The following is a 9,998-nucleotide window of genomic DNA, read 5'->3' as shown; positions in this document are numbered from 1 at the left end:
TAGGTTTAGAGGGAGTGAGACCTGTAGGTTTAGAGGGAGTGAGACCTGTAGGTTTAGAAGGGAGTGAGACCTGTAGGTTTAGAGGGAATGAGACCTGTAGGTTTAGAGGGAATGAGACCTGTAGGTTTAGAGGGAATGAGACCTGTAGGTTTAGAGGGAGTGAGACCTGTAGGTTTAGAGGGAGAGAGACCTGTAGGTTTAGAGGGAATGAGACCTGTAGGTTTAGAGGGAGTGAGACCTGTAGGTTTAGAGGGAGTGAGACCTGTAGGTTTAGAGGGAGGAGACCTGTAGGTTTAGAGGGAATGAGACCTGTAGGTTTAGAGAGACCTGTAGGTTTAGAGGGAGTGAGACCTGTAGGTTTAGAGGGAGTGAGACCTGTAGGTTTAGAGGGAATGAGACCTGTAGGTTTAGAGGGAGTGAGACCTGTAGGTTTAGAGGGAGTGAGACCTGTAGGTTTGTAGGACCTGTAGAGGGGAGTGAGACCTGTAGGTTTAGAGGGAGTGAGACCTGTAGGTTTAGAGGGAGTGAGACCTGTAGGTTTAGAGGGAGTGAGACCTGTAGGTTTAGAGGGAGTGAGACCTGTAGGGAGAGGAGTGAGACCTGTAGGTTTAGAGGGAGTGAGACCTGTAGGTTTAGAGGAGTGAGACCTGTAGGTTTAGAGGAGTGAGACCTGTAGGTTTAGTGAGACCTGGGTTTAGAGGGAGTGAGAGTAGGTTTAGAGGGAATGAGACCTGTAGGTTTAGAGGGAGTGAGACCTGTAGGTGTAGAGGGAATGAGACCTGTAGGTGTAGAGGGAGTGAGACCTGTAGGTTTAGAGGGAGTGAGACCTGTAGGTTTAGAGGGAGTGAGACCTGTAGGTTTAGAGGGAGTGAGACCTGTAGGTGTAGAGGGAGTGAGACCTGTAGGTTTAGAGGGAGTGAGACCTGTAGGTTTAGAGGGAGTGAGACCTGTAGGTTTAGAGGGAGTGAGACCTGTAGGTTTAGAGGGAGTGAGACCTGTAGGTTTAGAGGGAGTGAGACCTGTAGGTTTAGAGGGAGTGAGACCTGTAGGTTTAGAGGGAGTGAGACCTGTAGGTTTAGAGGGAGTGAGACCTGTAGGTTTAGAGGGAGTGAGACCTGTAGGTTTAGTTGAGACCTGGGTTTAGAGGGAGTGAGACCTGTAGGTTTAGAGGGAATGAGACCTGTAGGTTTAGAGGGAATGAGACCTGTAGGTTTAGAGGGAGAGACCTGTAGGTTTAGAGGGAGTGAGACCTGTAGGTTTAGAGGGAGTGAGACCTGTAGGTTTAGAGGGAGTGAGACCTGTAGGTTTAGAGGGAGTGAGACCTGTAGGTTTAGAGGAGTGAGACCTGTAGGTTTAGAGGGAATGAGACCTGTAGGTTTAGAGGGAATGAGACCTGTAGGTTTAGAGGGAATGAGACCTGTAGGTTTAGAGGGAGTGAGACCTGTAGGTTTAGAGGGAGAGGTTTAGAGGGAGAGACCTGTAGGTTTAGAGGAGTGAGACCTGTTAGAGGGAGTGAGACCTGTAGGTTTAGAGGAGAGACCTGTAGGTTTAGAGGGAATGAGACCTGTAGGTTTAGAGGGAGTGAGACCTGTAGGTTTAGAGGGAATGAGACCTGTAGGTTTAGAGGGAATGAGACCTGTAGGTTTAGAGGGAGTGAGACCTGTAGGTTTAGAGGGAGTGAGACCTGTAGGTTTAGAGGGAGTGAGACCTGTAGGTTTAGAGGGAATGAGACCTGTAGGTTTAGAGGGAATGAGACCTGTAGGTTTAGAGGGAGTGAGACCTGTAGGTTTAGAGGGAGTGAGACCTGTAGGTTTAGAGGGAGTGAGACCTGTAGGTTTAGAGGGAGTGAGACCTGTAGGTTTAGAGGGAGTGAGACCTGTAGGTTTAGAGGGAGTGAGACCTGTAGGTTTAGAGGGAGTGAGACCTGTAGGTTTAGAGGGAATGAGACCTGTAGGTGTAGAGGGAGTGAGACCTGTAGGTTTAGAGGGAGTGAGACCTGTAGGTTTAGAGGGAGTGAGACCTGTAGGTTTAGAGGGAGTGAGACCTGTAGGTTTAGAGGGAGTGAGACCTGTAGGTTTAGAGGGAATGAGACCTGTAGGTTTAGAGGGAGTGAGACCTGTAGGTGTAGAGGGAGTGAGACCTGAGACCTGTAGGTTTTAGAGGGTGAGAGTGAGACCTGTAGGTGTAGAGGGAGTGAGACCTGTAGGTTTGAGACCTGGGTTTAGAGGGAATGAGACCTGTAGGTTTAGAGGGAATGAGACCTGTAGGTTTAGAGGGAATGAGACCTGTAGGTTTAGAGGGAATGGTAGGTTTAGAGGGAGAATGAGACCTGTAGGTTTAGAGGGAGTGAGACCTGTAGGTTTAGAGGAGTGAGACCTGTAGGTTTAGAGGGAGTGAGACCTGTAGGTTTAGAGGGAGTGAGACCTGTAGGTTTAGAGGGAGTGAGACCTGTAGGTTTAGAGGAGTGAGACCTGTAGGTTTAGAGGGAGTGAGACCTGTAGGTTTAGAGGGAGACCTGTAGGTTTAGAGGGAGTGAGACCTGTAGGTTTAGAGGGAGTTTAGAGGGACCTGTAGGTTTAGAGGGAGTGAGACCTGTAGGTTTAGAGGGAGTGAGACCTGTAGGTTTGAGACCTGTAGGTTTAGAAGACCTGTAGGTTTAGAGGGAGTGAGACCTGTAGGTTTAGGTTTAGGGGAATGAGACCTGTAGGTTTAGAGGGAGTGAGACCTGTAGGTTTAGAGGGAGACCTGAGACCTGTAGGTTTAGAGAGTGAGACCTGTAGGTTTAGAGGGAGTGAGACCTGTAGGTTTAGAGGGAATGAGACCTGTAGGTTTAGAGGGAGTGAGACCTGTAGGTTTAGAGGGAGTGAGACCTGTAGGTTTAGAGGGAGTGAGACCTGTAGGTTTAGAGGGAATGAGACCTGTAGGTTTAGAGGGAATGAGACCTGTAGGTTTAGAGGGAGTGAGACCTGTAGGTGTAGAGGGAGTGAGACCTGTAGGTTTAGAGGGAGTGAGACCTGTAGGTTTAGAGGGAATGAGACCTGTAGGTTTAGAGGGAATGAGACCTGTAGGTTTAGAGGGAGTGAGACCTGTAGGTTTAGAGGGAGTGAGACCTGTAGGTTTAGAGGGAGTGAGACCTGTAGGTTTAGAGGGAATGAGACCTGTAGGTTTAGAGGGAGTGAGACCTGTAGGTTTAGAGGGAGTGAGACCTGTAGGTTTAGAGGGAATGAGACCTGTAGGTTTAGAGGGAATGAGACCTGTAGGTTTAGAGGGAGTGAGACCTGTAGGTTTAGAGGGAGTGAGACCTGTAGGTTTAGAGGGAGTGAGACCTGTAGGTTTAGAGGGAATGAGACCTGTAGGTTTAGAGGGAATGAGACCTGTAGGTTTAGAGGGAGTGAGACCTGTAGGTTTAGAGGGAGTGAGACCTGTAGGTTTAGAGGGAGTGAGACCTGTAGGTTTAGAGGGAGTGAGACCTGTAGGTTTAGAGGGAGTGAGACCTGTAGGTTTAGAGGGAGTGAGACCTGTAGGTTTAGAGGGAGTGAGACCTGTAGGTTTTGAGGGAGTGAGACCTGTAGGTGTAGAGGGAGTGAGACCTGTAGGTGTAGAGGGAGTGAGACCTGTAGGTTTAGAGGGAGTGAGACCTGTAGGTTTAGAGGGAGTGAGACCTGTAGGTGTAGAGGGAGTGAGACCTGTAGGTGTAGAGAGGAGTGAGACCTGTAGGTTTAGAGGGAGTGAGACCTGTAGGTGTAGAGAGAGAATGAATAAAGACACATTTGAGCTCTGCGTGTATCATGGTGATCCTTCAGGAGGGAAACCGAGGTTGACAGCTTTAACTCTGCTTTACTAAACCTGTCCCGGTGGCTTTACACGGGTCAGTTCCTGCTATCCCCCAAACACCATGTTAATCTCCTCTCAGGCTGAATACCGCCAACCCCTCTACCTCAAATGAGTCAGAGACCTCAGAGAAAACACACCACCTTTCATTTTAAGTGATCCAGGACAGGGACAACTGATCCGAAATCAGCACAGCTTCTACTACTGAGCTGTTGTGTGAATACATATCAGCCCAGAAACCAATGCCACCTTTTCTGTCAAAGGACCGACATGGTTCATTTAAGTGAGGTCTGTGAGGACATTTAAGTGAGGTCTGTGAAGACATTTAAGTGAGGTCTGTGAAGACATTTAAGTGAGGTCTGTGAGGACATTTAAGTGAGGTCTGTGAGGACATTTAAGTGAGGTCTGTGAGGACATTTAAGTGAGGTCTGTGAGGACATTTAAGTGAGGTCTGTGAAGACATTTAAGTGAGGTCTGTGAGGACATTTAAGTGAGGTCTGTGAAGACATTTAAGTGAGGTCTGTGAGGACATTTAAGTGAGGTCTGTGAGGACATTTAAGTGAGGTCTGTGAGGACATTTAAGTGAGGTCTGTGAGGACATTTAAGTGAGGTCTGTGAAGACATTTAAGTGAGGTCTGTGAAGACATTTAAGTGAGGTCTGTGAAGACATTTAAGTGAGGTCTGTGAAGACATTTAAGTGAGGTCTGTGAGGACATTTAAGTGAGGTCTGTGAGGTCTGAAGACATTTAAGTGAGGTCTGTGAAGACATTTAAGTCTGTGAGGTCTGTGAGGACATTTAAGTGAGGTCTGTGAAGACATTTAAGTGAGACATTTAAGTGAGGTCTGTGAAGACATTTAAGTGAGGTCTGTGAGGACATTTAAGTGAGGTCTGTGAAGACATTTAAGTGAGGCCTGTGAGACATTTAAGTGAGGTCTGTGAGACATTTAAGTGAGGTCTGTGAAGACATTTAAGTGAGGTCTGTGAAGACATTTAAGTGAGGTCTGTGAGACATTTAAGTGAGGTCTGTGAAGACATTTAAGTGAGGTCTGTGAAGACATTTAAGTGAGGTCTGTGAAGACATTTAAGTGAGGTCTGTGAAGACATTTAAGTGAGGTCTGTGAAGACATTTAAGTGAGGTCTGTGAAGACATTTAAGTGAGGTCTGTGAAGACATTTAAGTGAGGTCTGTGAAGACATTTAAGTGAGGTCTGTGAAGACATTTAAGTGAGGTCTGTGAAGACATTTAAGTGAGGTCTGAAGACATTTAAGTGAGTTCTGTGAAGACATTTAAGTGAGGTCTGAACACATGGGTACTGTGTGTGTGTGTGTGTGGTTTGTTTTCTACTGCTAGGTGCTTTGTCCCAGTGTATGAATGTAAATCATAAAGACATCTACAGTGTTCAGTATCACATGGACAGGGGTCATGGTACCGTAAGCCTCTCTCTCTCTCTCTCTCTATCTCTCTCTCTCTCTCTCTCTCTCTCTCTTTATAGTAGGAGCTGGCTGGAAGGTAAACTGCTGGTCTCTATTGAGATGTGTTGTATAGGAAAGCAGGCAGCAATAGTAGGGATCAGTGAGCTGATCGAAAGCAGGCGGAGACACACACACACACACACACACACACACACACACACACACACACACACACACACACACACACACAAAGGAGGTTTCTCAGCAGCATGCCAGTTTATTCCTGCCCTTCTGTGAGGACGACCTGAGGCTGTTTCCTGACAGGAATTAACCGACACTAGTAATGTAGTGTTCGGTAAATAATGTACACAGATATACAGTGCCTTGCGAAAGTATTCGGCCCCCTTGAACTTTGCGACCTTTTGCCACATTTCAGGCTTCAAACATAAAGATATAAAACTGTATTTTTTTGTGAAGAATCAACAATAAGTGGGACACAATCATGGAGTGGAACGACATTTATTGGATATTTCAAACTTTTTTAACAAACCAAAAACTGAAAAATTGGGCGTGCAAAATTATTATTGTGTTGTTGGTTAGGTTGAACTCTACAGCTGTGTTGTTGTGGATTGTGTTGTTGGTTAGGTTGAACTCTGTATCTGTGTTGTTGTGGATTGTGTTGTAGGTTAGGCTGAACTCTACATCTGTGTTGTTGTGGATTGTGTTGTAGGTTAGGTTGAACTCTGTATCTGTGTTGTTGTGGATTGTGTTGTAGGTTAGGCTGAACTCTACATCTGTGTTGTTGTGGATTATGTTGTAGGTTAGGTTGAACTCTACATCTGTGTTGTTGTGGATTGTGTTGTAGGTTAGGTTGAACTCTACAGCTGTGTTGTTGTGGATTGTGTTGTAGGTTAGGTTGAACTCTACATCTGTGTTGTTGTGGATTGTGTTGTAGGTTAGGTTGAACTCTACAGCTGTGTTGTTGTGGATTGTGTTGTAGGTTAGGTTGAACTCTACATCTGTGTTGTTGTGGATTGTGTTGTAGGTTAGGTTGAACTCTACAGCTGTGTTGTTGTGGATTATGTTGTAGGTTAGGTTGAACTCTACATCTGTGTTGTTGTGGATTGTGTTGTAGGTTAGGTTGAACTCTACAGCTGTGTTGTTGTGGATTGTGTTGTAGGTTAGGTTGAACTCTACAGCTGTGTTGTCTGACAGTGGATTGAGTTGTAGGTTAGGCTGAACTCTACATCTGTGTTGTTGTGGATTGTGTTGTAGGTTAGGTTGAACTCTACAGCTGTGTTGTTGTGGATTGTGTTGTAGGTTAGGTTGAACTCTACATCTGTGTTGTTGTGGATTGTGTTGTAGGTTAGGCTGAACTCTACATCTGTGTTGTTGTGGATTGTGTTGTAGGTTAGGTTGAACTCTGTATCTGTGTTGTTGTGGATTGTGTTGTAGGTTAGGCTGAACTCTACATCTGTGTTGTTGTGGATTGTGTTGTAGGTTAGGCTGAACTCTACATCTGTGTTGTTGTGGATTGTTTTGTGTGCTTCCATTAAGATCAAAGCTTGGGTCCCAAATGGCAGGATATTCCCTATATAGTTCCCTACTTTTGACCAGAACCCTTTTAGGTTCTAGATAACACCATTTGTAAGGAGGAGAGACTTGGCTGTCTGAATACTGTAGAGGAGGATGCTGAAACGAAGCTGTGTTTCTGAAACCCTGGTTCTGTCCTTGGTACACTTTGAGGCACAGCCGTGGGCTTAGACAGGGTCTCTCACAGGGTTGGGGAAGGGGGCAGGCAAAAGCCCCACTTTCTTTTTCTCCATTGGAGGGCCAAGACCCCAACTTAACTCTTAACACTGTTTCCACTCATCAACAACCTGCCTCGCAGAGGATCTAGAGAGTAACCTTACGCCATATCCCTCCGCTCTGTATTCTGGTGCGTTCTTCATGCCTGGGCAAGTGTGTATTTTAGGTTCTGTTCTCGGCTGCCTGGTCTTATACCCAGGACGTGTGGGTGTGTTGAGACAACTGTGGGTGTGGCTGTGAAACACTTCCTGTTAGTACACACCCTGTCACACACACACACACACACTCAGGCGTTGTGCATACTGCTAACTCGTGTGTGTGTGTGTGTGTGTGTGTGTGTGTGTGTGTGTGTGTGTGTGTGTGTGTTTGCGTAAGCCTCAAGGCAAGATGCAAGGCAACACCTCACTGATAACCAGTCACCACCAGGACATTACAGGAAGGACAGAGAGGTTATAATTAGCATGTTTCTTGTAGCTGGGTGTTGCCAGTGTTTTCCATAGTACCATAAAGCTACCTCTGATTAGCATGTAGCTGGGTGTTGACAGTGTTTACCACAGCACCATAAAGCTACCTCTGATTAGCATTTAGCTGGGTGTTGACAGTGTTTACCACATCACCATAAAGATACCTCTGATTAGCATGTAGCTGGGTGTTGACAGTGTTTACCACATCACCATAAAGATACCTCTGATTAGCATGTAGCTGGGTGTTGACAGTGTTTACCACATCACCATAAAGATACCTCTGATTAGCATGTAGCTGGGTGTTGACAGTGTTTACCACAGCACCATAAAGCTACCTCTGATTAGCATGTAGCTGGGTGTTGACAATGTTTACTACATCACCATAAAGCTACCTCTGATTAGCATGTAGCTGGGTGTTGACAGTGTTTACCACATCACCATAAAGATACCTCTGATTAGCATGTAGCTGGGTGTTGACAGTGTTTACCACATCACCATAAAGATACCTCTGATTAGCATGTAGCTGGGTGTTGACAGTGTTTACCACATCACCATAAAGATACCTCTGATTAGCATGTAGCTGGGTGTTGACAGTGTTTACCACATCACCATAAAGATACCTCTGATTAGCATGTAGCTGGGTGTTGACAGTGTTTACCACATCACCATAAAGATACCTCTGATTAGCATGTAGCTGGGTGTTGACAGTGTTTACCACATCACCATAAAGATACCTCTGATTAGCATGTAGCTGGGTGTTGACAGTGTTTACCACATCACCATAAAGATACCTCTGATTAGCATGTAGCTGGGTGTTGACAGTGTTTACCACATCACCATAAAGATACCTCTGATTAGCATGTAGCTGGGTGTTGACAGTGTTTACCACATCACCATAAAGCTACCTCTGATTAGCATGTAGCTGGGTGTTGACAGTGTTTACCACATCACCATAAAGATACCTTTGATTAGCATGTTTCAGAGATACTGTTGTTTTGCCAGTTGTAAAGCAAAAAAGTTGTGTGACACAAAGCCAACGGTCTGACATATCATCATCATCATCATCATCATCATCATCATCATCATCAACAGACTTTGATTACTTCTGTTGAAGGTCTTTGAATTTCTTTAAGATTTTTGGAAATAATAACTTAATTAAAAAATATATATATATATATTCTGCCTGACGGAGCAGATGTGATGTCATCGGTTCTTCTGCTGTTTGTTGCCGTGCAACCGTGGTAATTATTATCGTTCACAGCCCCACCAAAAACACACATGGCAGTGTGTCAAGTAACGATCAGGGCACATTTTGGTATGAATTGCTTTGCAAAAATGTTTGATTGTAATTGGAAACATTTCTCTCAGAAAGAGTTCCTGTCCCATCAAAGCTCTTAACTTCAAAACAGAGAGGAAAATCTAACTACAGGGTTCTGTCTGTCTGTATATTACTGTTGTTGTTGTAGTGAAACATTAACTAGTCTTCTGTCTGTCTGTATATTACTGTTGTTGTTGTAGTGAAACATTAACTAGTCTTCTGTCTGTCTGTATATTACTGTTGTTGTTGTAGTGAAACATTAACTAGTCTTCTGTCTGTCTGTATATTACTGTTGTTGTTGTAGTGAAACATTAACTAGTCTTCTGTCTGTCTGTATATTACTGTTGTTGTAGTGAAACATTAACTAGTCTTCTGTCTGTCTGTATATTACTGTTGTTGTTGTAGTGAAACATTAACTAGTCTTCTGTCTGTCTGTATATTACTGTTGTTGTTGTAGTGAAACATTAACTAGTCTTCTGTCTGTCTGTATATTACTGTTGTTGTAGTGAAACATTAACTAGTCTTCTGTCTGTCTGTATATTACTGTTGTTGTAGTGAAACATTAACTAGTCTTCTGTCTGTCTGTATATTACTGTTGTTGTTGTAGTGAAACATTAACTAGTCTTCTGTCTGTCTGTATATTACTGTTGTTGTAGTGAAACATTAACTAGTCTTCTGTCTGTCTGTATATTACTGTTGTTGTTGTAGTGAAACATTAACTAGTCTTCTGTCTGTCTGTATATTACTGTTGTTGTTGTAGTGAAACATTAACTAGTCTTCTGTCTGTCTGTATATTACTGTTGTTGTTGTAGTGAAACATTAACTAGTCTTCTGTCTGTCTGTATATTACTGTTGTTGTTGTAGTGAAACATTAACTAGTCTTCTGTCTGTCTGTATATTACTGTTGTTGTTGTAGTGAAACATTAACTAGTCTTCTGTCTGTCTGTCTGTTGTTGTAGTAAACATTAACTAGTCTTCTGTCTGTCTGTATATTACTGTTGTTGTAGTGAAACATTAACTAGTCTTCTGTCTGTCTGTATATTACTGTTGTTGTAGTGAAACATTAACTAGTCTTCTGTCTGTCTGTATATTACTGTTGTTGTACTAGTCTTCTGTCTGTCTGTATATTACTGTTGTTGTTGTAGTGAAACATTAACTAGTCT

The 9,998-nt window shown here is 44.0% G+C and overlaps 2 long non-coding RNA genes across 2 annotated transcripts; both read left to right on the top strand.

The window, feature by feature from the left end:
• The first annotated feature begins 64 nt into the window (after nt 1–64).
• LOC127927752 (uncharacterized) lies at nt 65–1,115 on the top strand. Its single transcript, XR_008128940.1, has 3 exons — nt 65–172; nt 358–453; nt 882–1,115. It is a non-coding gene; the product is annotated as an uncharacterized LOC127927752 (long non-coding RNA).
• Nucleotides 1,116–4,134: 3,019 nt separating this feature from the next.
• On the top strand, nt 4,135–6,642 carry LOC127927754 (uncharacterized). Its single transcript, XR_008128941.1, has 5 exons — nt 4,135–4,533; nt 4,854–6,019; nt 6,065–6,114; nt 6,160–6,294; nt 6,570–6,642. It is a non-coding gene; the product is annotated as an uncharacterized LOC127927754 (long non-coding RNA).
• The last annotated feature ends 3,356 nt before the right edge of the window (nt 6,643–9,998 follow it).

Source organism: Oncorhynchus keta, unplaced genomic scaffold, assembly GCF_023373465.1.
Source record: "Oncorhynchus keta strain PuntledgeMale-10-30-2019 unplaced genomic scaffold, Oket_V2 Un_scaffold_17573_pilon_pilon, whole genome shotgun sequence".
In the NCBI taxonomy this organism is placed as follows: domain Eukaryota; kingdom Metazoa; phylum Chordata; class Actinopteri; order Salmoniformes; family Salmonidae; genus Oncorhynchus; species Oncorhynchus keta.
This window is presented reverse-complemented; position numbering and strand designations above follow the sequence as displayed.